At 42.8% G+C, this 24,850-nt stretch overlaps 1 protein-coding gene across 9 annotated transcripts in view; it reads left to right on the forward strand.

Annotated features, from left to right (window-relative positions):
* RBM47 (RNA binding motif protein 47) overlaps positions 1 to 24,850 on the forward strand; it is an 82,076-nt gene that overhangs the window by 38,915 nt on the left and 18,311 nt on the right. Inside the window, exon 1 of one of the 9 annotated variants that reach the window (XM_037384382.1) lies at positions 11,471 to 11,753. The exons of 7 other annotated variants lie outside the window; for them this stretch is intronic. The gene's annotated coding sequence lies outside the window, so the exon portion shown is untranslated. Of the gene's footprint in view, positions 1 to 11,470; positions 11,754 to 21,279; positions 21,304 to 24,850 lie in introns of those variants that run through there. One more of the 9 variants, XM_037384400.1, reaches the window with a different exon arrangement.

Consider the following 24,850-nt stretch of genomic DNA (forward strand, 5'->3'; position numbering starts at 1 on the left):
TGTGTGTCATAGCTCATGTGTGATTCTTGCCCTCTCCTCCCTGTAGTGGTTCCAATATTTGGCAGTAAACTGGACTGATGTAGAAGTTTCTTTTGCAGTAACTAAAGAAAGAGGTCAAATCTTACCTCTGAACTCACAGAGACTGAATTTTGAAAAAATAAATATGTAAAATAAAAGACAGCAATGACAATGTTATCTTGTCTGTGTTCATACAAAGATAGGGTTCTAGCTGGTGACTATAAGGGAGATTATGTGGCTTAACTGGAAGAAATAGGACTGTTGACAAAATCTGTTCCGTCTTTGAGTCCTGTTTGCACTACAGAGGACTTCTTTCAGAGCAACAACAACTCCTTTCCATCTCTGAATCAAGGAGTCAGGTAAAAACATCATGAGATAGGTTTCAGGGCAAGAGGGTCATAAGTATCTGTAAATTATGAGCAACTTAAATTGTTTCAGTAAATAATAATAATATATTATTACACACTAAAATGAAGTGAGCATGTTTCATTCCATGTGTTTGATTTTCAGCACAGCTGTTTACCAAGTTTCAGTTGGTTAAACCTGTGTATGTACACTGAAAGGAGCAGGCTGCACAGGGATCACAAGGACAGCCTGGTCTGTGGAATCTTCTTCTGGGTATATGAGGTGGAAAAGACCAAGAATAATGCTTAGCCTGGGCTGGTTACAGAGTTGCTAGTTAAAAAGAAGTCTCTTGTCACCCTTAAAGGCAGTCCCTGTGATGCAGGAGTTATTGCTAGACCTATGCAAAATAAAATATCATGGATCCCACAAAGATCTCACAGTGACGCTTTTCCGAATTGCCTATTTATATTTGAACCAGAAATTACCATATTAAAGTGATATATTAAAATGGGAATAATCTCTTCAGATACTTCGGAAGGGAGTGATACTTTCAACAGAGGTGCCAAATATTGGGATGGCAAAAAAAGAAACCCTGCCAAACAGAACACCCCATGCAACCAAGACTAGAGAAGAGTAACAGGGGCATGGCAAAACTCTGCTGTCTTCTCCCTGGAAAGTGTCAGGGTTTCTCAGCTTGTTTGCATGCACCAGGACCCTGCATACCAAGCAGTGCCCTTGCAGAGACAAGGGTAGCCTCAGCCCCTGCTCTCCACAGGTGGGTGACAGGGCTGTCACTGGGAGGGTGCCACGAGGAGCATCCAGGCTGTGTGCTCAGTGATGTCCTGCACTTGAGCGCTTGTTCCAGCAGCCTTCATTTGTTTATTGTACTTGTTTGTGTAGCAGCCATCACACCACTGGTCAGATGTTGCAAGCGCTTTCCTTGATTCCCCGTTACAAAGACTTCAAACAACAAATCACCTGGATCAGGCAGGTTACTTGCGGTTTGCTGCTCTGGACCTCTTTGTTTAAGAAGATACCCTGAGTGGAAACCTTCATAGTCATTATTTTTCTTTCCCATGACACAGCAGCCACATGGCACCTGGATAAGACCATTGCAGGTGCTTTTGCGCCTGAGACAGAAAAGCAAGCAGCTCTGCGGTCTCTGGCAGGAATCTCATGCCTTCTATGAAGATGCAGCTCCTTGCTTTTCTCTCTGAATACTGGAAAATCTTTTCTATAGCTGTCTGGTTGCACAACACCCACATGACCAGAATACCTCCTTTGTGTTACTTTGGGAGCAATTTAAAATAGCATTTAAGTAGTTTATTTCTTTAAGGCAGAAGTGTGAATTTTACTGGGGGATTTTTGCCTTTTATAGGAGTGTTTTCTGAGGGAAATAAATAAGCTTCTCAGAGCTGTTTTACAAGCAAATTTTTGTGGCAATAAGCTGGTTTTCCTCTTTCTATTGCGGTGAATGAAATGATCAGGTAAAATGCAAACCTCAAAGGACAGTGATTAGAGACAAGCAAACTTATACTTGCACACTTCCAGCTAAGCATAAGTGCTAGCAATGCACTGAAACCCCAGCTTTTCAATTTTGCTAAAATAATGCAGAACATTAACACATGAATTGCAGCTGAAACATAATTTCTGCAAAATGAAGTAACTTTAATTATTTTAATTAGCAAAATTATTTTGTGCTGGATGCATGTATATGCAGTTCCCAGTGATGTCAATGAGAAACGAATGCTTGGATCTTGATTTAGTGTTTTTTCTTCTTTGCAGTGTGTTCTTTTGGTGAGAATATTTCTTTATGCAATTTGTTGCTTTCAGTAATAACTCCCAGAACTTTTATCTCATCCGAAGTCAGATGTTGCACAGGTCAGAGTGCAGTATATAGTTGATGATTAAACATATCTATCCAAATGAATGGCAGCCCTCCCCTCCCCAATGCTGGGTCACAATGTTTCCCTTTACTTCCAATATTTAACAACAGCTGTCAATATCCAACAGTATTTTCTTTCACGCTGGAAGGAAAAAGTAGAAATAATAGACAATAATTTTAGCAGAAGTAATTTTTGTAATGGCTGACTAAACAAAGGCTTACTTCTCATGCTACAGTACCCTGACTAATGTGGATTTACTGGTCTTCTCCCCTGCATCTCCCAGACTATGAGAGTGAAAAACAGAAGACACTGAGCAAAAGCTGATGTGCCATTTAACCTTTGTATTTGGAGGGAATCAAGTTGGAGAGGTCATCAGATTGTATCTAATGAGTATGTGGCTTAAAAATGAAAATCCATTGTTCAAACCAAAACCTTTTGGGTGCTGAGTGAAGGAAATCATGTGTTATAGATGTGAAGCCTCTGCTGACTTTTCATTCTTTCTGAAAAGCTGCAGAAAACATCATTATTCCAGTCCTTCCTAACTCCTGCACAGATATTATCAGACAAATGCTGTGCCACTATAGCAGTGATGTATTTTTCTAATGGTCTCCAGAAAAAAACCACATCTTCATTGGATCTTCCTTCCTCTGGGCAGTTTCTGTAATTGCAGCTGAAAGCAGCCCTTAGACAGACTGTCAGCTGGGATACTCTTAAGCTTTACTGAACGGAATACTTTCACCTGAAAATTAGGGGTGCTTTAAGGGGAAGATTGCTATGTAAAAATTCTGTAATTCTTAGAAACAGCTTTTTCTAACCTGGTTTATGGCACTTTTGTTAATGCTTCTCCAACCAATACTCAGGGTAGCCACTCTATCATGAAGCTCTTCCACTTGAACGGCTCCCAGAGACATTCAAACCACACCTGTAGTTAGCTCTGTGTGGGCAGACAGCTTAATAAATAAAGCCGAAACTAAGGACTTGGCAATAGAAAATTCATGGATAGGCAGCTTTATGTTGAATTTAATGGGCCTAATCAGTCCGTTGGTGTTAATCGATGGGATTGATAGCTAAAATCTTGCTTCTGCAAAGCCTTCTCTACCTGGTATCATGTTTATTCCTGCCAATGTTATCCTTGGGAACTACATTGCCTTTATGTACTGCATAGTGAAGGGGCTTCATCAGGCTACGCTTATGAGTAAATGCTGTATCTGATAAGGCTATGCCTGCCTGGGCCATTAAATAGACATAATGGCAAGGCTGGCTCTGAATGGAGTTGCAGGGGAAAACTCAGGCTGTAGTACTAAAAATGTATAGGATGTGCCTATGGACCTCTACAGGTCTCTTCAGGCAATACATCTGAACTAAGATGTGGGAAGAGTGCCTGGGATTACTGGGTGGACAGCTTGTTTGGCTTGGTGGTGTGTACCATCTGTACGGGTGGCAGGGAGCAGGTACAACAGAGAGTATTGGAGGTGTTACTGCAACTCCATCTTTACTTAAAACTTCTTGGCAATCAATATTGAAGCACAAAGCTTAGCTCTATGTCAGCAGTCAGGTGGGAATCTCCTAGCAAGGGGGACATTGTTTAAAACTGTGCAATGCTGTAAGTACAGGCGTAATCGCAGTGGCTGAAAAAAACCAGTATTGTAGGTAGAAGCTTGAGCAAGTAAATGAGTGCAACCTCCTTCTGCTTCTCCTCTTTAATCCGTGTGACCACCTTGACTCTGGAAGACAGTTAACGCTCAATACTCCAGTACCAAGGAGAAGCTTAAGAAGCTGAGCACATCTTCCCAAACGAGCACAATTGACCCCAGAGCTCTCTGTGGAGAGGGCATGAAATGGGGGTGCACATGGGGGACCCCTGATGCCCTCTGCTGAGGGGAAGGGTGGAAGGCAGTGGAGGAGCTCTGGGTACCTGGAGTCTCAAGACAACCCTGTGAAAAGATCCTGTGGAGAAGAACAATATCACAGAAATAAGCAGGGAGAGTGGTGGGGGAAGGGAGTCGGAGAGTAGCAAGAATGGCTGATGCCCAGCTGTCTGGACACCCGAGGAGCTGCCTGTCTTGGAGGCTTATCACACCCCATAGCAGAGAGGGGTCATCCAAGTGGAAATCGAGGACGACCGTGCTGAAGAACAATAAAAAGGTGCTAAACAAGCCTGTCTTCTGGATTTCTCCCTTTTCTTCATCTTTCTAGTTCTGAAGGACCTTATGCTTCAGCATGCTGTGATATCCTCTGTACACCAAAATACCAGATGTACCACACCCGAGGGCGAAGGATTTCCAGAGGCTTACAGGCAATACACTCCCCCCTCTTCACAAGCTGGGGATAAGGGGAATGGTCAGTAATTCCAGCAGAAACATATTGTGACTGGCTCAATAGGGTACAGTCCTTTTTTGCAAAGCCCTAGCGGGGTTTTACCCTGCACTGAAGTCAACCAAGACCCATCTGGTCCATTTTGTGCTGTGCAGTTGCTCCAACGAGCTGAAGAGAAGAATTTCTTTCTGATCAGCCACGGTGAAAACCACCACTGTGATTCTGTACTACTTCCATGATTGCAGATAGCACACATTAAAACTAGAGCCATGCACAGCTGTTTAATACGGTGCTGTTCTATATGCTAAGTTTTTTTACTCTAGGTAGTAATCTTTTTTCTGCAGAATATTTTGATGTAAATGGCCGGTGAGTTAATGCTGATGTTACATACGAACACTATGACTCTCACTAATTGGATTAATGTACTTGTCTGCAGCTGGGCATTTTTCATGGCAACTGCTTTCTGCACAGAGGTAAAGGACTTTTTTTCCGTGAAGAACGTGCTTCTTTTCAGTTAGTTTTTGAAATGACAGGTAGAAAGGTGAGCAGCCTTTTGTAAACAGAAGCAGGATACATAGAGAGCATTCTTTTAAACTTCATGATGACACATCTCCCCCACGGAAGAAAAGAGGGAAGGCATGGAAATGAAATCTAGTTAAAGCATTTCAATTTATGTTCATTCAACACTGTAGGTTCAGGTCTGCTCTTCATTTGCATTTAAACAAGGAAGTTTCAGTAAAGAAATTGTTGAATTACTTGGGAGTGTCTTCAAGGCCACGTGAAAACTCTTCTGTGCATTAACTGCAGTGATAGGGAGGTTACTGAGACCTCTGGCTGCATTTTGGGAGAGGCAAGTAGGGTCCACCCCACCCAGCACGTGCCATTTTAAACACATTGTAATTGTGTTGATGTAGAAGAGATTTAAACTGTTTTCACTTGCTTAGGTACTTTGCTGCATTATGAGTCTAATTAGAGGTTTGGTTTATGGAAAACTGAAGAATGAGGTTAAAAAGAAGTCAAGAAGGAATTGTCTCAAAACTTCCATAATAACCATTATTAGTCAAACCTTAGAATTTCTGATGGACACTAGCAAAACTGGCAAACTCATAGTTTCATGAGTTCTTCCCTTTCAGAGGTGAGTCGCCTTTTTAAACTCCCACCTGATGAAGGGAAGGTGCTCTGCGTTAGCACCCCATAGCACACTTCATGGTGCAAAGCTCCATTAGCCCTGGGCACGTAGCGCTCTCCCCAGTAACCTCACTAGACTTTGTGTCCAGAGTCCATGATTGCTCTTGCTTGGCAGGTTATTAACTGGCACTTAAATTTATCATGGTGCTGAACTTTGAGGCCTGATGGTTTTGTTTTTGAGTATCCTGGAGATGCATGTCACCAGGAAAAAACAAACAAACAAACAAACAAACAAACAAGATTGTTTTGGAGAAGCCAAATTTTGACGGTGTTTTAGGAAGTCAGATTTTGACAGTGTTTTGGGAATAGAGTTGTGCTAACATGCCAGGCTATGGGAGATAGGATCTGTGGCTTCTCTTTTGTTTTTCTGCTTGTCCAATCCAGTTCCAGGGATTTTGCTCTTTTGTTTAAACTCAGGTTTTCCAGAGTTGTAATTATGTAAATTACTTATAGTTAACGTTATTTTTTTGTGAGTGAAGTCCAAGTAATTTAAAAAAGCACTATTCTAACTTATAGACTAGTTTCTGTGTTAAGACAGCAGGCACATCTTTCTTAAGGGAAGTGAAATACTGAAAATATCTGTTTCGTGTCCTTCAGACTGTTAGCATGTGAGATCTGCAAGTTTGTGTAAGGGGGGGTCACCTGCAAGGACCTGACAAACAGATTTGCAAGCAAGTCAATGAGTGCAACCTCCCTCTGCTTCTCCTCTTTAATCCTGGTGATCACCTTGACTCTGGAATACAGTTAATGCTCAATACTACAATAACTGCAGGTGGAGTTTTGATATTAGAACTGATGGCAGTTCCAGACAGAGGAGCCATTCCACATAGCTCTCGGCAACTGGCATTTGACCATTCCAGATATAACTTTCATCTGATTAAAAAAAAAAACACAAACCAAACCCATTGCTTTTTTAATTAAGCAGCTTTATAAATGTTAAATGTTTTTAGCTGTGAGGGCAGGTTTTTGAGACCTCGATAAGCATATTACATTTTTATGTGCAATAAATTTTCCTGTTTATTTATAAAAATATTTGGGAGTAGCAGGTTTTAGTTGTATAGCTAATTTATAGTGTGTGTAAGTCTCCTGTCAGCTCTGTCAGTAAGAGATGGATAGGGTCAAATATTTTGGGGTTTTTTTTTAGAAAATAAACGTGTGGTTGAGTAAAGAGGCTGGGAGGTGGGTTTTTTTTAAGAAAACCATCACTAGAACAAACGCACCCGTCTGGCTAATCTGTTCAAGTCAGCTTTCAAACAGAATTTATTTCTGATTCACAAGCATGCTCTATTTCTCATTTATTCCTCTGGCTGCTCATGTGAAAAAGAACAGACACAAATACCAGGAAGATGGGACTCCTTCCCCAAGCCTAAAAGCAAGGAAAATACATAGCAAAGGGCAGGAGAACTGCAGACCATCTCATAGTCCCAGCTGTCCGGAGGGTGTGTGCGCGGTGGCTCCATACCCAGCTCTATCACAGATAGGTCTAGTGGAGATGCAGCAATTTTGCCTTGCTGAGGGGGACACAATGCAAAAACATGACTGCGGTTGACTGGGCTGGTACTGAAGAGGGAAGCATTCAACCCTTTGCAGCTTCTCAGATTATAATGTGGCAATTAAAATAGCTCCCACCATGTAAAAACGCGCCATCAGATAACAGGGCACTGACTCATTAAATATACACTTGCCAAAATCGTTTCACGGTGTGTTCCAGCTTCATGCTTGGGTCACGATGTTAAATCATTACTTGCACTCAAAGTCTATGAGCCAGCTACTCTCTGGTTGAATAGACCCATAAACACAGCTGTGCTGGCGGCTACTTTTTAGAAGTTTTTCTTCAAGCATTTGGCTTGACTTTTAAAAATAGCCCGTTGCTTTTGCACAGCCTCTCTCTTCTCTCCAAAGCATGAGCCCCTTGCTGAAATCTGTTTGTGAAATATGATTTTCCCATTCACCCACTAGCAGCAGGGCACTTTTCGTACAAGCTGCATGCCATAGCACGGTATTTCGTTTGTGTTGTTTGGTGATGTGAGGCTCTGGGCGGTGGGCTGTGCCATGAGGTGTCTCCGTCTCCATTGTTTGCCTGTCTCTTTCCAGGGGAAGGCTCCATATTTCATTTGTGTAGGGTTTTTTTTCACCACTTGCACTGCAAATGCCCATGAGAGGGGGCAGGCATGGGGATGTGTATATTAACATTTATACCTCCCTCAAAATGCTCTGATGCTAGTTGCAAGTTTCTTCACATTTACAAATGAAATAACCTTTTTGTTGTAGGCCTACATTTCACATAACTACTCCACTTCCAAGGAACCAGAAGGAAGGCAAGTTTTGCCTCACCTGAGCCCAGGGTAGGTTTTTCCTGGTAGGCTTCAGTAGAACCACACCAAGTCTTTCAGATTTTGACACTAAACATTTGCAACTTGCACCACAGATTTCCAAATTTATTTAGCCTACTGGATGTTATTTTTATTTAGAATAACTTTTGTAACCAGCAAACTAGCAGTTTTCACGTACATTTACGAACTATGCTGAGTTGTTTAGGGAAAAACAAAAAGTAGGTAGCAGACAATTTATCAGTTTAAATTAATATACATTTATTATCCATATCAGAAGCTGTGGTGCTCTGCTAACCCCTCTGGAGCAGGCTGGCTCATCCACACAGCACGTGTCTCAGGTCTTCTCCAGCGCTTGTGATGACCTTCCTAGTCCTAAAGGCATAAATGTAATTTCTCAGATGCTTTTTGTTAGCTGTCAGCTCCTGAAGCATAGCAGAAGGGTGTCATGAAACTCAGGGGGTGTGTTTGGCCACAGCATGGAGTCGCACAGGGACACTTGTGCGTGCAGGGATCCTCTTGGAAGACTGCTGCATCAGCCCAGGCAACCACACCTGGCGCGGGCTTGTCTGTTTTGTCTGTCCCTGGAGCCACACACAGACTTTGTTCAGGAAGAACAGGCCAGTTCTGTCTACAAGAGGACCCAAAAGCAAGCACTGATGCAGTGTGGATGGTCAGTGGATCAAGACAGAGGATAACCAGGAGAACCGAGCTATCACATGGTACAGATGTGCGGAGTGCGTGGGACTGCCCTGAGCTGCTCCAGGGGTCAAAGCAGGCAGAGGGTTTCACCGACTGGGGCAATGCAAAGGACACATGTACCCCGCCTCCCCCCCCCGCCCCCGCTCAATGGAGGTGAATCAGTGGTCCAGCCCTTCCTCCACCAGGAATCTCCTTCTCCTTCCCCTGTGGGAATAACTGTGATCCTACTTCAGAAGGGAGTATCTGCAGCTCCTCCTCAAGAGACAAGAGACAAGTAGGGGGTTATGTGCTTATGTTATGGCTTGTTGAGGGTTTTTTTTAAACAAAACACAGTTTTGGTGGAGAGCATACATGATTAGAACCAAAAGTGTGCAGAAGAACTCACAGTTTCAATTAAACTTTCATGCCCAGGATGTAATTTGGGACCAAACCAAGAGAAAGAATTGCTCAGCCAGGAGGGCAGAGAACCCACTCAAGATGAGACCCCCAGCAGCAACCTGTGCCTTGGCTACATCAGGTGGGGTTCTTGCATGCCACTCTGCCACCTAACTGCAACATACTCATTTTTCCCAGATCACATCTCCAGCTGCTGGTTCCTCTTTCTGAGCTAAGAACTGACATTGGGGTTTGTAAAACATTGTGTTCCCAGCTTGACAGGCACTTAGAGAAACTCCTGACAGGTAGTGATGGGTTCCCTTTGCTTCTATTATAAATTTTTCCTGCTTTCATGTTGTTCCTAATTTTCTTTGATAAGCCCAGTCTAAATCTATAGTTACATTCATTCTGGCCATGCAGTTGAGCAGTGTTGGCTTCCCTGTTCTGATGAGAAGCAAGAGCATTGTTTGATATTAAACAATACGTTGGTTTGGTGCTTTGCTGCTTTTGAGAGTAAGGACATCAGAAACAAAGCCTTGTAATGGGATAATAAATAAACTGGGTTTTCCCTTCACTGAAATAAATGCACAGTACTGTGCAGTGCGTGAGCTGTCAGGGGTTTCCAAGCCACCAAGCAGACAACTAGTGGGATTGTTCCCTTATACATTCTTACTAAAGGGCATTGTCCACTCTTCAGATTTCTACCTGCCCTTGTTTTATTAGAAGCTCAGCTCTTCCTGAAAATGTCTTCTGTGTTACTGTTGCCTTAAAATTAAACACTGTTATAAAGAGCAACTGAAAGATGGAAAAAGATAAGAGAAAAGCAATTTCTCTTTCAAACCATTCCTTCTGTGCATTGTCCTCTTTCTAAAGAAGGAGGGAAGGAAGGAAGACAGCTCTCTAAAAACAATGCATCTAATAATGAACTGAAAATAGCAAAACCAGCAGCCAGGATTTTCCATACATGACCTCCCATTCCACGAGTGCAAAAATCCGTTTTTTTTGAGTCTCTGTTGTAGGCCAGGCTTTTAGATATTTTCATTACTCCTTCTCTGACTTTCCAGTAACTTTACATTTGTATCTGTAGTATACTTAAGGAAGCCTAAATTTAGTGTTTCTGAAGACAGAAGGAGGTTTTTAGGGTCTAGGATAATTAAACTGTTACATGCTTAATGAAATGGAAGTGTAGCATAGTCTCAGCAATTTGATTTTTACTCCAGACTAGAATGTAACTGTGTACTTTCTGTGTACTCTTGATAAGGTTTCTGTGAGTTGGGCAATATAATGATTAAAGTTGGTGTCTGAAAGATGGAACTGGTTTTTTATGTTGTCATTTTAAGACATGGGTATTTAAAGTCAGACCTCCCCAGGCCAATATCTAGGCACTTATACAGTCTTCAATGGTTCTGGAGCATGCTTAGTTCCTACTTACCTCAGCGTGAATTTGACAGACAAAGGCTGGAGGATTTAACATCATTATAAGTGGCGGATCTGTGAACCGCAGAACTTACTGTCTGGTTTTCTACAGTATCACCACAGGAATGCAGAGCAATTCCAGCTCCATCCCCTGTCCTCAGCTTCTCCCATCCTCCCACCCTTTGCATTCCTCCCTTGCTCCTCTCTGCGTCCCTTTCCTGCAGGTTGGGCGGCTGCTGGTGCCATCACCTGTGGGTCATACAGCCCTGCTGGCTTCTCAAGGTGGGGGAAACTCTCTGCTCAAACTGCCTGTTCCTCAGTCACATAAAAAATTGATCTCTCCGAGTTAGCCCTGGCTTTCCTAAAGCTGTGTGAGCTCTGAGACCTCCATCCGTGTGCTGCTTGGCTGCAACTGGCCAGCAAGTCCACAAGCGGTGGATGGCCCACAAGAGGGGCTGGCAGACACGGTGTGGGCTCATATGCCTGGGGTGGGGCATGGGGCCGTTTTTAGGAAACCAGGGTGGGAACGCCACACATTCAGTGAAACCAGGAAGAGTATGCAAGTGCTAGGATGTGCAAACAGGAAAATTAACTCCCAGGCAAAGCTAACGAGTCTATTTATTGCCTGTTTGCTCAGTTACAGTGGCGAATACTGTTTGTATTCCATGCCAGACTGCACTCCTTCCCCTTCCAAATTTTGCAGTAGTTTATATCTGTGAGCTTTGAGTGTCACAGCAGCTTTACTTCTGCAGTACCTGCAGTAAGCTGGAGTGGTTTTAGCCGTTTAACCACGAGCTACTGGTGGACTTCGTTCGCTTTGACATGCTGACCTTTGGCCAGCAGAGGCAGAAGGGAAGCTGGTTGCTCTTGGCAAAACAGGATCACAGTGTACTCAGGGAGGAACCTTTTGTAAAGTGCCCTTTAATCAGCTCCGGGTCGGTCCGTCGTTGTTAGGGGTTGTAATGATTTAGGTTCCCTTGATAGTTTCAGTAAAAGAGCATCTGAAAGCACAGGGTTTGTCTCGTTGGTTCTCCGTGACCTGAGAACTCCCTGGCTGAGATCTTGAAGCAGCGGGCAGCTGGGCACTGGGGACGCGGCAGTGACGTGGCACTGGGCGCGCAACGGCTTAGTGGGGCACAAGCTTCCTGCTGCTGGCTGGCTGAGGAGCAACCTGTAGGTTAGTAACTGTACCCTGCGGTGGTATTATGGTCATGGTTATATTTCCTATGATACTTAGGGGGCATGCAGGCTGTGTCAGAGGGAGCCTGGTCAGTGAGTCACCTGTGTCAGCCTCCTGGGCAGCAGTAGATGCCCTAAAACATGGTGTAAGCATTCACTGAGGAGGTGGTTATGAAGAATCCTTGTTTCAGGGAAATCTCTCTTCCTCATCACTAAATACAATAGGCTGTCATGCTTTAGACAGGAAGGTTGTTTATTTTGTGAAGCTGGCTATGCTCTGAGTACAACTGAGTGTTTCTGTTAGAAATGGGCAGTCATTGTGGAGGGTCCTGTTCTTCCAGGTCACAAGCGTCCTTCTGCAATGCGGAGGTGTACATGGCATGCACAGCAACTATTATGCTACACTCTGCAATTGCTCTTTTAATGTTTCCTTAAATTATGACCAATAGCAGGCCAAAAGTAACTTTTTCACATGTATAAAATGGTCTTTTCAGGAGTAAATGCAGAAACTCAAAATATTACGTTTTTTCCTCTCTGAAGTGACGTAGCTCAGTGACTGTGTAAGGAAATTTCTTTTGTTGGCATCATCACTATGCTTAGGAAATCACATGCAAGGCAATTTTAATCCTCTTAGGTTTCATTTTTAACAATAATTGTTCCCAAAAGAATGGTTTCCAAAGAAAAGCACTCCAAGCCTCAGTATAACCTCACTACTCTTCATTGATTTTGTGGTACATCTTCAGAAAAAGGTTTTGCTTCCTTTTACAAAGGCCAAGCAAGGGAAACCTCACCACCTGATGGCTTTATTTGTATTTTCTGGCACGTACTGTCTTGTATATAGCACCAGTTTCATACCATGAAACATATGAGAAATCAAATTAAATCCCTGATGTAACATGGTTCATGTCAAACATCTGGCAGCAAGAGTGAACTGGATTCATTCAGATGAATTTATACAGCAATACAATTTCAGCCATCTCTTCACATACATCCCTAAATATAAACAGAGCAAACAATGCCTTATACAGATAGAAAATTCAGTCCTTAAGGGTGGTGTGGAAGTCTGAGTATTTGGACAGGTGAAGGACAGGTAGCAACCTGGTTGTTGCCACATTAATCCGTGTACTAGACAGCAGCATATTACATATTCATATTCAGACATTATGTGCTAAATTGTGTACTGGTGAATCAAACGGGGTAAGAATGGGACAGACTGCACAAAAATGTGTTCCTTTTTCTTTTGGAATAATCCCCAGCAATGTAGCAGAAGGACAATATCCTCAAATGTAGGTCTCTGCTTACCTCCAGTGGTGCTCTGAACACAGCACACAACCCTGGAAAGGTCAGATTCCAACCATTTCAGCTGCACGGAGACTGAAGCAGCTCTTTCTCTGGGCATTTGGTAACATGCTTACCTTCAAAATGCAACCTATGTGTATTCCCACCAATTAAATATGCTTCCTTTAGGAGTTTACCTTGCGTGTTTTTGAGAAGGGTAAAGTCACTGACCTTTTAAAGTTCCTGAGATTTTAACTGGTTTGTTTTTTGTTTTGTTTTTTTTTTTTTTTTTTTTTCTAGGTGGTGGTGTTGGGGTTTTTTGTTTGGGTTTTTCTTTTGTTTGTTCTGTTTTTCCAAAAAAAGGGAGTATATAAGGTGCAGGATTATGCTTATTTGTCACCTGGTTAACCTGCTGACAGTCTGCAATTTCCTGTTTAATTGCAGATGACTCCATGCAAACAGCAAATGTCTCAGGTGCCTGGTGAGCATTACTTGTGCCCAACAGTTGAGGGACAGTAGTTCCCATTGGTTACATTTCTGCTAACAAATAAAACATGCTGGGGTCTCTTCCTTGGACCCAAAGGCAGCACAGTGCACAATCTTTTAGCTGAAGTTTTCTCCTTCCCTGCAAAACAAGTGAACTCGCCCACAGTCCCTACCCTGGGCAACCCCAGGGTCTACATGCATCAACCCTGCAGAAAAGCAATATGAGAGATAGATTGGGCAGAGCTGAGAGTGTGGGTGCTGCTCAGAAGACCTCATTCAGTGTCTCCAGCCCCTCCTTTAGCCGAAGTGACAGGATCTTCCTGTCTCAGGACCTTTTTATGCACCTTCTGAGTCTGAACCTAAGGGTTTGGTTATTGCTAGTTGGGGAATGCCCTCCTGAATATACAAACCTTCCCCTAGAGATAGGAAGTGTGGGGCTTAGGTGCATCCTGAATGAGATATACCTCCTGCTTAGGTGTTGTCAGTGACTCAAGCGCGACAGATCCTAGGTCACTGTAGAAACATTTTCTTTACCAAGGAAGGGAAAGAGCAATTTAACTAATGGATTTAATAACCACAGCCATTCAGTCCGTTCTTCTAATTCCTAACCATTTCAGCTATTACCGTCCTTGAAATCACAGATATTTTGCCTGCTTTATCTTGTCAAATATCTATAGAGGTAAGTTATGTCAACAGCACTCTGAGGTCTGTCTTTGCGAGAGAAGCGTTTTACAGCAGAAGCGTAGTCCTGTAAAAAATCACCTTCCTGTGATTACTGAGAGCTGCCCATTAACAGAGCCCTTGAGCACCTCCAAGTTTAATTAGGCCAGCTCCACCCCACAGGGTGGCCTGGGGTAGCTTTGGCAGCCAGGGGAATGATGCTCGAGAGCCCCGCACCAGCGGTGGGCCTCAGCCCACGTGCAGCTGCAGGGGTGAAAGTGCCCTTTTACTATTTCAGTGTGTTTGGTTACAGTCTGGTTTTACCACAGGGTTGCAAAGTTCGTACCAAGAGCCGCTTATGTTACCTTGTGTTTCTGCACCGTGTGAGTGGCTTGCTATAGATGCAGCTCCAGGGCTTGCCTGTGCTGTAGATAGCATGTTTGGTGGGATAACAGGTAAATCCATCTTGTTTCCTCCACTGTAGAAGCACGCCTTAGACTGGCAGCATAGCTTAAAACAGCCCCAAACCAGAGCAAGCTGCTGCGGTTTGGGAACAGCATGCCTGCAGCCGGTTTCTGGTACAACGCTGGCCGCTGAGAAGAAAGCTCAGCCAAAGGCAGGTTTGCAACCCAAATCCTGCCTGCCTGTAGCAAAGGTCAGCAGCGGAGAGGAGCAGACAGTGTGCAGACAGTGGTGGAGGAGGAGCCGGGGCGCTGGGGTGAGGTTAGGTAAGGCAAGAGCACGGACGGCACAGGCAAATCCACCCTGGGCCGTGGGGACAAAGTGCACCATGCAAGGCAGGGTGATGGGCCAGGAGGTGTGACCCCGCTCCTGACTCACAGCGGCACACGCTGCCAATGGGTGGCTCAGTCACAGCAGCTTTTTACCGTGTAAAGTCCCATCCCAGGTATCCTGGCAGCATAGGACAGGTATATAGCTTAGTCTGTTTAACACAGACTTACTTGGTCCCGATGCCTTTTCTGTGCATGGCAGTTCAGACTCTGCTGACACCATCAAAAGCTGCTTTTTCTAATCCTGACAATAAATCAGTGTTCTGAGACATGGAAGTTGTGAATGTGTAATAAAACATAATGTAAGAGACACCAGAGTTAATGGATGCAGCAAACTCCCCTGCAGTCTCCTCTAGTCTAATTTTTTCCTTTGTGTTACAGGGAGGCAGAAAAATAAATATGTCCTCCTGAAGGAAACTGTGTCGGTTCCCTTATCTGATAACTCCTTTTTACGAACAATTTCCGAGTGATGCTTATTGTCGTATTTTCAATGCAACATTAAGAACTAGAATAGAAAAGCTCATGCCCTAACCAGAGATGATGCCTGCTGGCTGGAGGAAAAGCTGTTTCTCTTAATACTTCTATATTCTTCTGTGGCCTGTAGAAGGACAGAGCAACTGCTGGAAGAGAAGAAATGAGGGTTGTGTGTGCTAGCCACTCTCATTTTCATACCCCGATTCTGGAAGCCTCCTGTTTGGACGTCTTGGTCCTCCCTCTTGTGAACCTGTGTCACAAAACCCTGTGATGCTCGGCTTTGCAAAAAGGCCCCAGAGGGAACCAGTGAGACTGTTGTTTGCTGGGCACTTTTAAATTACCAAAATTGGTTGGTACATGGTTGGTTTGTGCTGGCTGGATATCCCTGCTAGCCACAGGAGGTGGCCACCGGGTGCCTTTCAGTGACTCACAGAGCTCACACTGCTGTGCTGTGCCTCCCTCCTTGATTCCTCCCGTACCTTCAGCCTCTTGATAAGTGCAGCACTAAAATTCACATGCTGCATTCAAACTTACAAAGAGTAACAGTTTGCTGTTCTACCCTCTGATCTCTCTGGATAGTTCAGTGAGCTCGGTGGTGTTACAGAAAGGCTCTCATCTACCCCACTGTGCAATCTCATCAGCTTCTCCAGAGCGGGCGCTATGCTGTGAAACTAGATTCAGCAGGCTTCAAAAGAAATCTTTCCCTTGTTTTCCCATGGATTTGCTCAATACTGGTGATTTGACAAATGCTTTAAGCCAGCAATACTGGCAGAAGGACTGGTCCCACCTTCTCCTTCCCCTCTGCCAGCACAGGTGCTCAGGTAGCGTGTGTGCAGAGTGCAGCCACACAAATTCTTGTGGCAGCACAAGCGAGGGCTGCATAGGGTGGCTGTGGGAAGGATGGAGTGGGACCTCACGCTGGCAGCGCCAGTTTAACATGTTTGTGAGAAGTGTGGTGTGAAACACTGGTCTTGAGCAGCCACAGCAGGCTAGTGAGGGCTAAACTTTTTTTCCCACAGAGTGTTTTATTTACCCAGGGACTGGAAAACGATCATCGTATTAATCTCCCTTGCCAGATATGTCTATCCAGATGCCACTCTGTATTTATTTTAATGGAAAGCAAACATGCCACAGAAACGTAATGCCTGTGGCTGTATAAAAAATCTTTGGGTTTTGCTGGTTTCCTTCTTCTTTTGTGTGCTAATTGAAATCTCTTGCACTCCATGGGTTTATTTAATATCTGTCTTCTTACATTTTGGAACATAAACCTGCTTTCAAGTTTAAATGAAAGCACAAAGTTGCACATGGGGAAACTGAGCCTACTCTCCAGGGTGATCCTCTGTGCTGAATTTCATTGCAGAATGACAATTAAAGTGTTTGCTAAAAATAAAGCAAAAACTTTGTCTAGAGACCGTTAAGGTTATCAGAGCAACTCTCGCTCCCATGAACCAGAAAAACCCAAGCTTAAAAAACAAAAGAGAAAAGCCCAGGGTGTCCCTGGACAAATTTACCCCTGGTAGGGCCACACCTTCAGGGCTGTGACTTTGTCCTTTCCATGCTGGGATGGGGGATGTGGCTGGGGCTGGCAGAGAGAAGGGGAGTCCACCTTTGCAAGGGAGTTTATTGTGAATCCTCTGTGATGTAGCAAGATAAAGGTGAAAGCACTGACGTAGGTTATGCACAGAAAAAGCTGTTGTCTCCGTGTCTACCTGGGTGCCTGACTACCTCTCAAAATCCCTGGAGACTATCTAGTAAAGCTGTTATGAGACATATATGTGTGTTTGTTGTATACTATCCACCTGATAAAAACCCAAAGTGTTGCGGTACCTGCTACAGACTGTATGTTCTTTGAAGGATCTCCCCAGATTTTGGTCTGCAATAACTTATGAAAGTCAGGAAATGACGAATTGTGCTGTATTAACTCTCATTGTGTAAGAACAGGTGTAAAATAACATGTTATTCATTTAAATAAAGTGGTGTTGTCCCTTTAAACATTCAAATAGGCAATAAAATGGTTCTACAAACTTGTGAGAACCTGTTCCACCAAACACAAAGTGGTTTTGTTAAAAAGAGAATGAAAAGGAAAAGAAAAAGGCTGTCTGTTATGAAAGCCTAATTTTTGTGGCTGTATTGTGGCTGAGGACAGGCTTATGTGTGAATATACTGATAAACCTGAAAGATTTTCTGAGACCGAGACTTTGCAGGTCACTCTTAAATTCATCCATCCTTTCAGTGAAATATTTTACTTGGCACATTCCTTTCCCATTCCACTGCAGTCTCTCAATAGTTTTTGCAGACCAAATATAACCATAAAACCCAACCCCCCGCTCACTCCTTACTCCCCCTTCTCCTTTCACTTGCTCACGTCTCTCCACTGTCACATGATGCTAAGCTGCCATACTGAAATATCTCCTGAAAGCCTATTTCCTACCATGATCATCAAAAATACTCACTCTCAACCAGAAAATGACACCACCCGAATAAAATGATTAGCATGTATGATCAGCCCCTGAATCTCCCAAAGTATTTGGGTTTGGTCTTTCTAAAAATTCCAGAAAGCAGATCCAATGCTTTATTATTGCTTGTCATCACATCAAGGACCCCAGTGCACCCAGTCAGCGGAGGCCAGATTGTGTGTCTGCTCGCAGAAGAGAGACAGATGAGGGGAAGCACACTGTCTCCTTGGAAGCCTTTTCTGTGTCAGGAAGAAGGTCCCCATCTCACAGGCATTAGCATATTCCAGGGAGTCTCACTTTGTTCTTCAAATATCCAGCCTTTTCTATCACTGCATTCATGAGAAGAATTATTTAGGAAGAAACTTTCACATGTAATCCCACGACAGGAAAGAATAAAAGGAAATTAAAGGTCTATGGGAAACATAGGTATGGACTTGTCTGGATGGACTCTTCACTGTTCTCTTTCGCATCTCCTAGAATATGGCCCCTGCTTAGCCATCAATCATCAGAAGGAGGAAACAACTAAATGTTTATGGTATTATCGTAACAGAGGGTGACACTTCATCATTGTAGTCAAGCTGTACATTAGGAGAGAAGATGTGTTTATATACTTATACCAGAGCAGTGGGTGCTGTATGAGGAGAGGAGTGTGCGTGCATCTGTGTGCGTGTGTGCGCGCATGTGTGTGTGTGTGTACAGATTCCATCCTCCCTGCTGATCAGATGGCTCTGCCCTTAACACTTTCCCACTCTGTCCTTAACACTTTCCCACTCTGCTGTAGGTGTATCCCTCTCATGATGCCAGAATCATCATGAAGAGTCATATAAAGTCCTGTTATCATTATGAATACAGTGTGCTTGAAGCTGAAGGGAAGTAGGGGCCTAACACTAGGCAAAGCTTGAGGGGGGACACTTGCAGAATTCTGCCCAGCTTTGTTAAGTCCCCTATAAAAGCACAACCTGCACGACAAAATAATATATTTTCAAATTCTGCCACTGGGGATGCTAACACCTCAGAATACCCTGCATCAGCCTAATCTGTTGATGTTCATTGCTTTAAACAATAATGGGAACATAACTTGGAAACTAACAAGATGGAGCTAAAATGAAAGTCCAGGGTTTGAGGGGGCCTCCCTACTTGGTCTGAACTCACAAGGTATATTGAAAAGCCTTCTAAAAATGAGCCCATCAACTCACTAGCATCAGTGCTTTTTCATTCCACTTACACCAGAATAGTCTTCCCTGTGCATTCAAGTACATGCATGCATGATTGTAGCTGACAGGATTCGCTCTACAATGCTTACGGTTAAAAGTTTAGTTTGTTCTCCAACAGAAAAATGCAAAGAGAAGAACACTGACTTTAAAAAAATCAATCTGGTGGAGGGGAGTTTTGCAAGCTTAAACCAGCTAAATATTTCGTACTTGTTTCCGTGTATAGATCAGTGGGATTGAGGTATGGATCTGATTTTGGCAGAATCTCCTAGATTTTATCCCTAGGTTTGAGACTAATTCCTTCCATAGTCTTGGGCAAACTACTGAATTTCCATGCTGCAGACTCGCTGTCTACAGAGCAGTACCTGCTTCTCTGCAGCTCTTGTAGCTAAGGAGTTAACATTTGCAGAGAATTCTGAAGATGGAAGACTTGTACAGTAGACTTGGGTTGCAGGCATTTTGGGACCAGGATCTGGGCTGCAGGCATTTTTGTACAGGGCCTAATGCACCATGGTCACAGTACTGTGGATAAATAAGTATAAGAAGCCAGAACAGAGTGATTGCAATCACCCTTTGGGTTCGTGGCATAAGCAGAACAGCTATCATTCCTGTTCTCTCTTAGAAACTGCCACAAAGATGCTTCTTTTGCCAGTCTTTGCCATCCTCCACACCCCACATTTCTCTCTCTAACGTGGAGCCTTCTAATTTTAGAGTTCTTATATCTACACCTGTTGAGTCCCCTACCCCTCTTCTCTATTGACCAGCCTCTGACTCTGCAGTACAAGGATGTCTCTAAGTTTTACATGCCCAGGTTGAACCACTCAGAGGGCAAGAACAAATTACTGTGTAGGACCATCTGATACAAACTGACAGTACTTCCTCTGCAGCATCCACCACTGTGCATTTGTCATTGAGAAGTTGAGGCACTTCTTCCACATAGGGATGCCCTGAGGTTGCTGCCTGTGTGCTGCTTGGCCGGAGATCTGGACCAAGCTTTAGTTTTTGGAAAAAAAAAAAAAAAAAAAAAGAGAAAAAAGAAAGAAATGGCTATGCTAGTAAAAAAATCTGGGAAAGGACTGAAAGTTGTAGTTGTTTGGCTTCTGCAATGTGCTGTTTGCTTTTCAACTGCTCTGAGCAGTGTCCTTTCCCAGAAATAAGTTGTCTCCCAAGGTATGCCCGACTCCCTGTTTTCCCGCCAGCTGGTTGTGCATACTGCTTGCCGACCGGGCAAATCCATCATCCAGAGAGTGTTTCGGTGCAGTTCCTCCTCTTGGCTGCTTGAGAAGGTGTGTTGTTTGCTTTGCCTAAGTGCTCCCGGGGCCTAATGCTCCGTTGTTATGTACAGACTATTTCTGCTGTCATGAATCATGTTTTACCACCCCTATGCTTTTACTTCTGCACCAGGCTCTTTTTTTTTTTCTTTTGAGCAAACACGTTTGAGTTTCCGTGTTTGCTGCTGAGACGGTGCACACTGGGTACACAGCACAGACTGAGTTGTTCCTACCGTCCTGTTGCTGCCGAAATCAGCAAACCTCCCTCTCACTCCAGGAGCTGCAGACCATTTTTTTTTCTTACAACCAAAGGCAAATTAATTCAGGGCAGCCTGAAATAATTTTTTCAGACACATATAAAAAAAATTAAATATTTAACTAAAAAAACCCCTCATACCGTCAAGCAAAATATGCCCTTTTCTTATCTTATCTGTTGTAACTCAAGCTATTTGCACAACGCCTTGTGCTAGGAAGGAGTTGTTTGTACATGTTTCTCTCCCTTTTCTCCAAGTTTTGAATTTTGAACAAAATCTTTCTCTTCCAATTCCTCCTCCCTGCAAAAATGTCATGGTTTCTCTTTCCTGTGCTTCCCTGAAGGTTGGACCCAACCCTCCCGCCAAAGATCCCTTTCATTGCAGATGGTTTTCTATTAATCTTCAAACTGCTTTGGAGAGCTCTCTGCATCTGGCAGCACTAACATCCCCTCTCCTCTCGTCCCACCCACTTAGCCTCAGCCTAAGAGCCCTTAACAAATGACTCCCAAGGAATTTAAATGGCTAACGCTCGCTGGCCAATAAAGAGATGCATAAACTGTATAACCAGGCTACCCAGCTCTTGCCATTAGGAAGAAAGGTTGCTCAGGCAAAGGCACGAGTCCCCTTAACCTGTCGCACTTCGCACTTCGATCGTGGGACCAGAGAGGTAAGGGAAATCTTGTTTGCTCTGTAGGGCTTTTTATCTGGTTTTCATTTATCAGGGAGTTGAGACCAAACATATGTCATTGTCAAGGTATCAGGTCTGGGTTTTGCCTGCCTTTAGAGGGTCCTAAAGTGATTTTTGAGAAGGAAGCAACTACTTCTAAGCTTGAACTATGAGCTCGACATGTGAATATCTAAAAGAATTTGTGTAGCAAATAGCAAAGCGAATGTCAGAACAGTGAAAACTAACCCCGATATTTTAGACAGAGGAAATAAAATAAAATCCTGTCTCAGAGATATTTCTTCTACTGTCTTAAATTAATGAAGTGAAAGGTAGACGTTTACAACCACCTGACATTGTGTTTTCAGTCGGTCTTTCTCTGCTGTCGTCTTTTTGTGCTGCCTGGTATTTTGTTCTGCCTTTTCAAGAGATCAACATAAAAATCAAGCTTTAAAAGTGGGTTATCAGCTTCAGGTACAGAATTTGGGGGTGTAGATTGAAGGTGGATAGGAAGATTGAGCAAGCAGGTATATATGCAAGTATTGTTACAAAGGAATCTATACAACTCATTCTGTGTACTGAAAATTTGATAGCATTTTAAGAAAATCAAGTTCTGATATTATTCTATTCATATTCTACTTAGGCAGAATGTGAATGTTTAAGGCTTGTGTATGACATAGGATATATGATGTTAATCTGTTCACCCTTATTTATTTATTTATACATTTGTTCATTTACTGCTCTGTTGGGGTCAGTGCTGACGACAATAGTGAAGTTTGAACTTAAATCTGGAAAAAATCAGTTGAATCTAAAACCTGTTTAAAAAAACAAAATAATAAAAAAAAGGAAATATAGCTGTTATAAGTAGGGTTCAATTAAAAGCATTGACAAAATTGTCCATTCACATGTGGACCAGATGCAGCAGTTGTGTATAATGGTGTCCTGTCCTGTGCTAGGTAGGATTGAAGCTGTGTTTCAAAACGTGTGTGTATAGTGCTCCTTCACACTTTGCACACCCAAGCTTGCCATGGATGACAGCCAGTGCTCAGAGCATGTGAGGGATGTCGCTACAAAAAGTTACTGCCATCCCTTGTGATGCTCTATGGCCTAACAGCCTGGGTACAGAAAGGCATCTTTTTCCTTTGTATTATCACAGCTGGTCTCTGAAGGTCTTCACACCCAAAACAGTCCACGGTGGTGCATGTTGGTGTTAGCTGATGATGTTACACCAAAGACCTTGCCAATATCTGACAGGGTTGAGAGAACTTTTTAAAAAAAATTAACATGGTTAATCTAACAGAACTGCAAAACATGTCCTTTTTGCTCATTAAGACAATGCTAGATGACTGTCTATCAAGAGCTTGTTGTAATGTTGGTTTGATTATTTTTCCATGAGTTTCATATATAGCTCTGCACTGTATAATCAAGATTAGATAATGTGTTGGATAAAAAGAAATGTTTGAAAGCCCAATTAACAACGGAGGAGCCATTTTGCTACTCTTTCAAATAATTTCTATTCAGTTCTGCATTTCAGCTCCATTCTTTGCTGAAGAAATTATATTGAATCAAATGTTGCTTGTCTTCTTTCGTCAGCTTTTAATTAAAAAAAAAAAAAAATCCCAGTTAAGGTCAGCAAAAGGTGAATTTCACATGACATCTGTCTCAAATCCCACTCCTTTTCTGAAGCACACAGAAATTTCACTTCCAAACCCTAGGTATTTCCAACCGAGCTGTAATTTCAGTAGACTTAAATTGTCTTGAATTAACTCAGCACACGAATGGTGCCTCCTGAGAGAGTCTCTGCCTTGGTTAAACATTTTTTTTAAATTTATAATATTAACCCTGGGCACAGGTAACGAGTACTGGAAATCTCTTCCTTGTACTTGTAAACCTTGTTTCTCATTTTCAATCCAAGGTTCAAAGGTTTGCACAAACTTCTTAGATTAGAGGTCAGGTACAAATTGCTGCACTTTGCAGCTCCTTTCTGCCGATATGACAGAATTTCACAGCAAAGACGACTGCCTTTCATCCCCCTCTCCTCCGCACACAGGCAGTTAAAAGCTTGATATGTACAAGTCAGCCATTGGTACCTGAGTTTAATAAATAACTAATTGGGTTTCAGTGGTGCAAGGTGCATATTATAAAAGGGGTCAAATGTCAGTGCACAAAGGAAAAAAAAAAACCAAACCACCCGCCCATCCACTGACTAAGCCAAATGCTTTGAGTTTAATGTACTTTCAGCAGCAAACATTCAGATCCCAACTGTGGTTTGGTTTACACTGATTTTCATTTCTGTGACCTGAGGGGTAGGGAACACGTTGGGCCACTTTCAGCTTTCCCTGAAAACTCTGCCTTCTGCTGAAAGCAGGGCTGCAGGTTGGGCCCCCCGTTGTTGCAGTGTTCACGTGGTGAACACAAAACTGAGAATGTCGCAATAAAAATAGTGCTTAAGATTAGGGTGAACTGAAAAACTGAGAAGTCTGAAGCTATTTTTATTGTTATAAAACTGACTAATCCAGTAGACTTTGTATGAACAGGCAGGATGTGTTGTGTTTTGCTCTGGGATCCCCAGAAGAGTTAGCTGAAAAAGTGAGATCAGAAAGGCTGAAAAGCAAACTCCAGTTTATGAACTTTTTTAGATACTCTTGGTTGCACTGTACAGTGGAACATGTTACCATAACACTTATGTAAACAGTGTTCTGCATTATAATAACAAAGAAAAATCACAAAGGCGTGCATGCATATCCCTACTCCACAGAGTTCAGCAAAGACTTTCACAGACATTTCCAACGACCCAATTAAATCAGCTTGTTCATATATAACATTTTTCTTTGAAAAAGCAAGAAGTGAAATAGGTGAATGTCTTATCTTTCCCATGTAATAATTAACAGATGAGCCTATTTGTGATTTTGTTTTTCAGTTGCAAAAGATTGTTTTTCCTGTCTTTCTTGTGACAGGTCCTTGTGAGGTCCTAGTTCGTGCTTCTTTCTTTCCTAGAAATAATGCTTTTTAAAGCAGACAGTTAATGAGGAGGACACAGTTATCTGTACTAGCAATTTTGCAGAGAACACTGTTTAATTGCATTCATAGTAAACAAATGCCACAAGAAGTTTCCAATCAAGTCTGGCTCATCCAGAATAGGAAAAACTTGTTACATACCAAGTGACATTTTACTTTATTTATGTCACACATTTTCCTGTCAGGCCATGGTAATCATAGACTTTGTTGACTAGATTGAAATATGGGAATTTGGAGAAAAGGGAAGGCTTGTGTTTTTTCCTGATTTGTAAAGCTGATAAGAATGATTACACAACCCATCTCTCATCTTCTCGGCTTTCCTCAACATGTGGCTTTAATAGCTTGCAGGATAATAACTTCAGCCTCAGCCAGCGACTGGTTTGTATTGAAAGAGTTGAGAGTTACAGAATTATTTTGAGTTAGACTAGGTAAAAGATGGAGCTGGTGCAAATGGTACCACACACGGGTTATACAACTTGTTGGGACAAAGTTCTGAATGACTTGCAGCAAAGTGCATTATAAAATAAGGGAG

The sequence above is a fragment of the Falco rusticolus genome, chromosome 1 (assembly GCF_015220075.1).
Source record: "Falco rusticolus isolate bFalRus1 chromosome 1, bFalRus1.pri, whole genome shotgun sequence".
Lineage (NCBI taxonomy): Eukaryota > Metazoa > Chordata > Aves > Falconiformes > Falconidae > Falco > Falco rusticolus.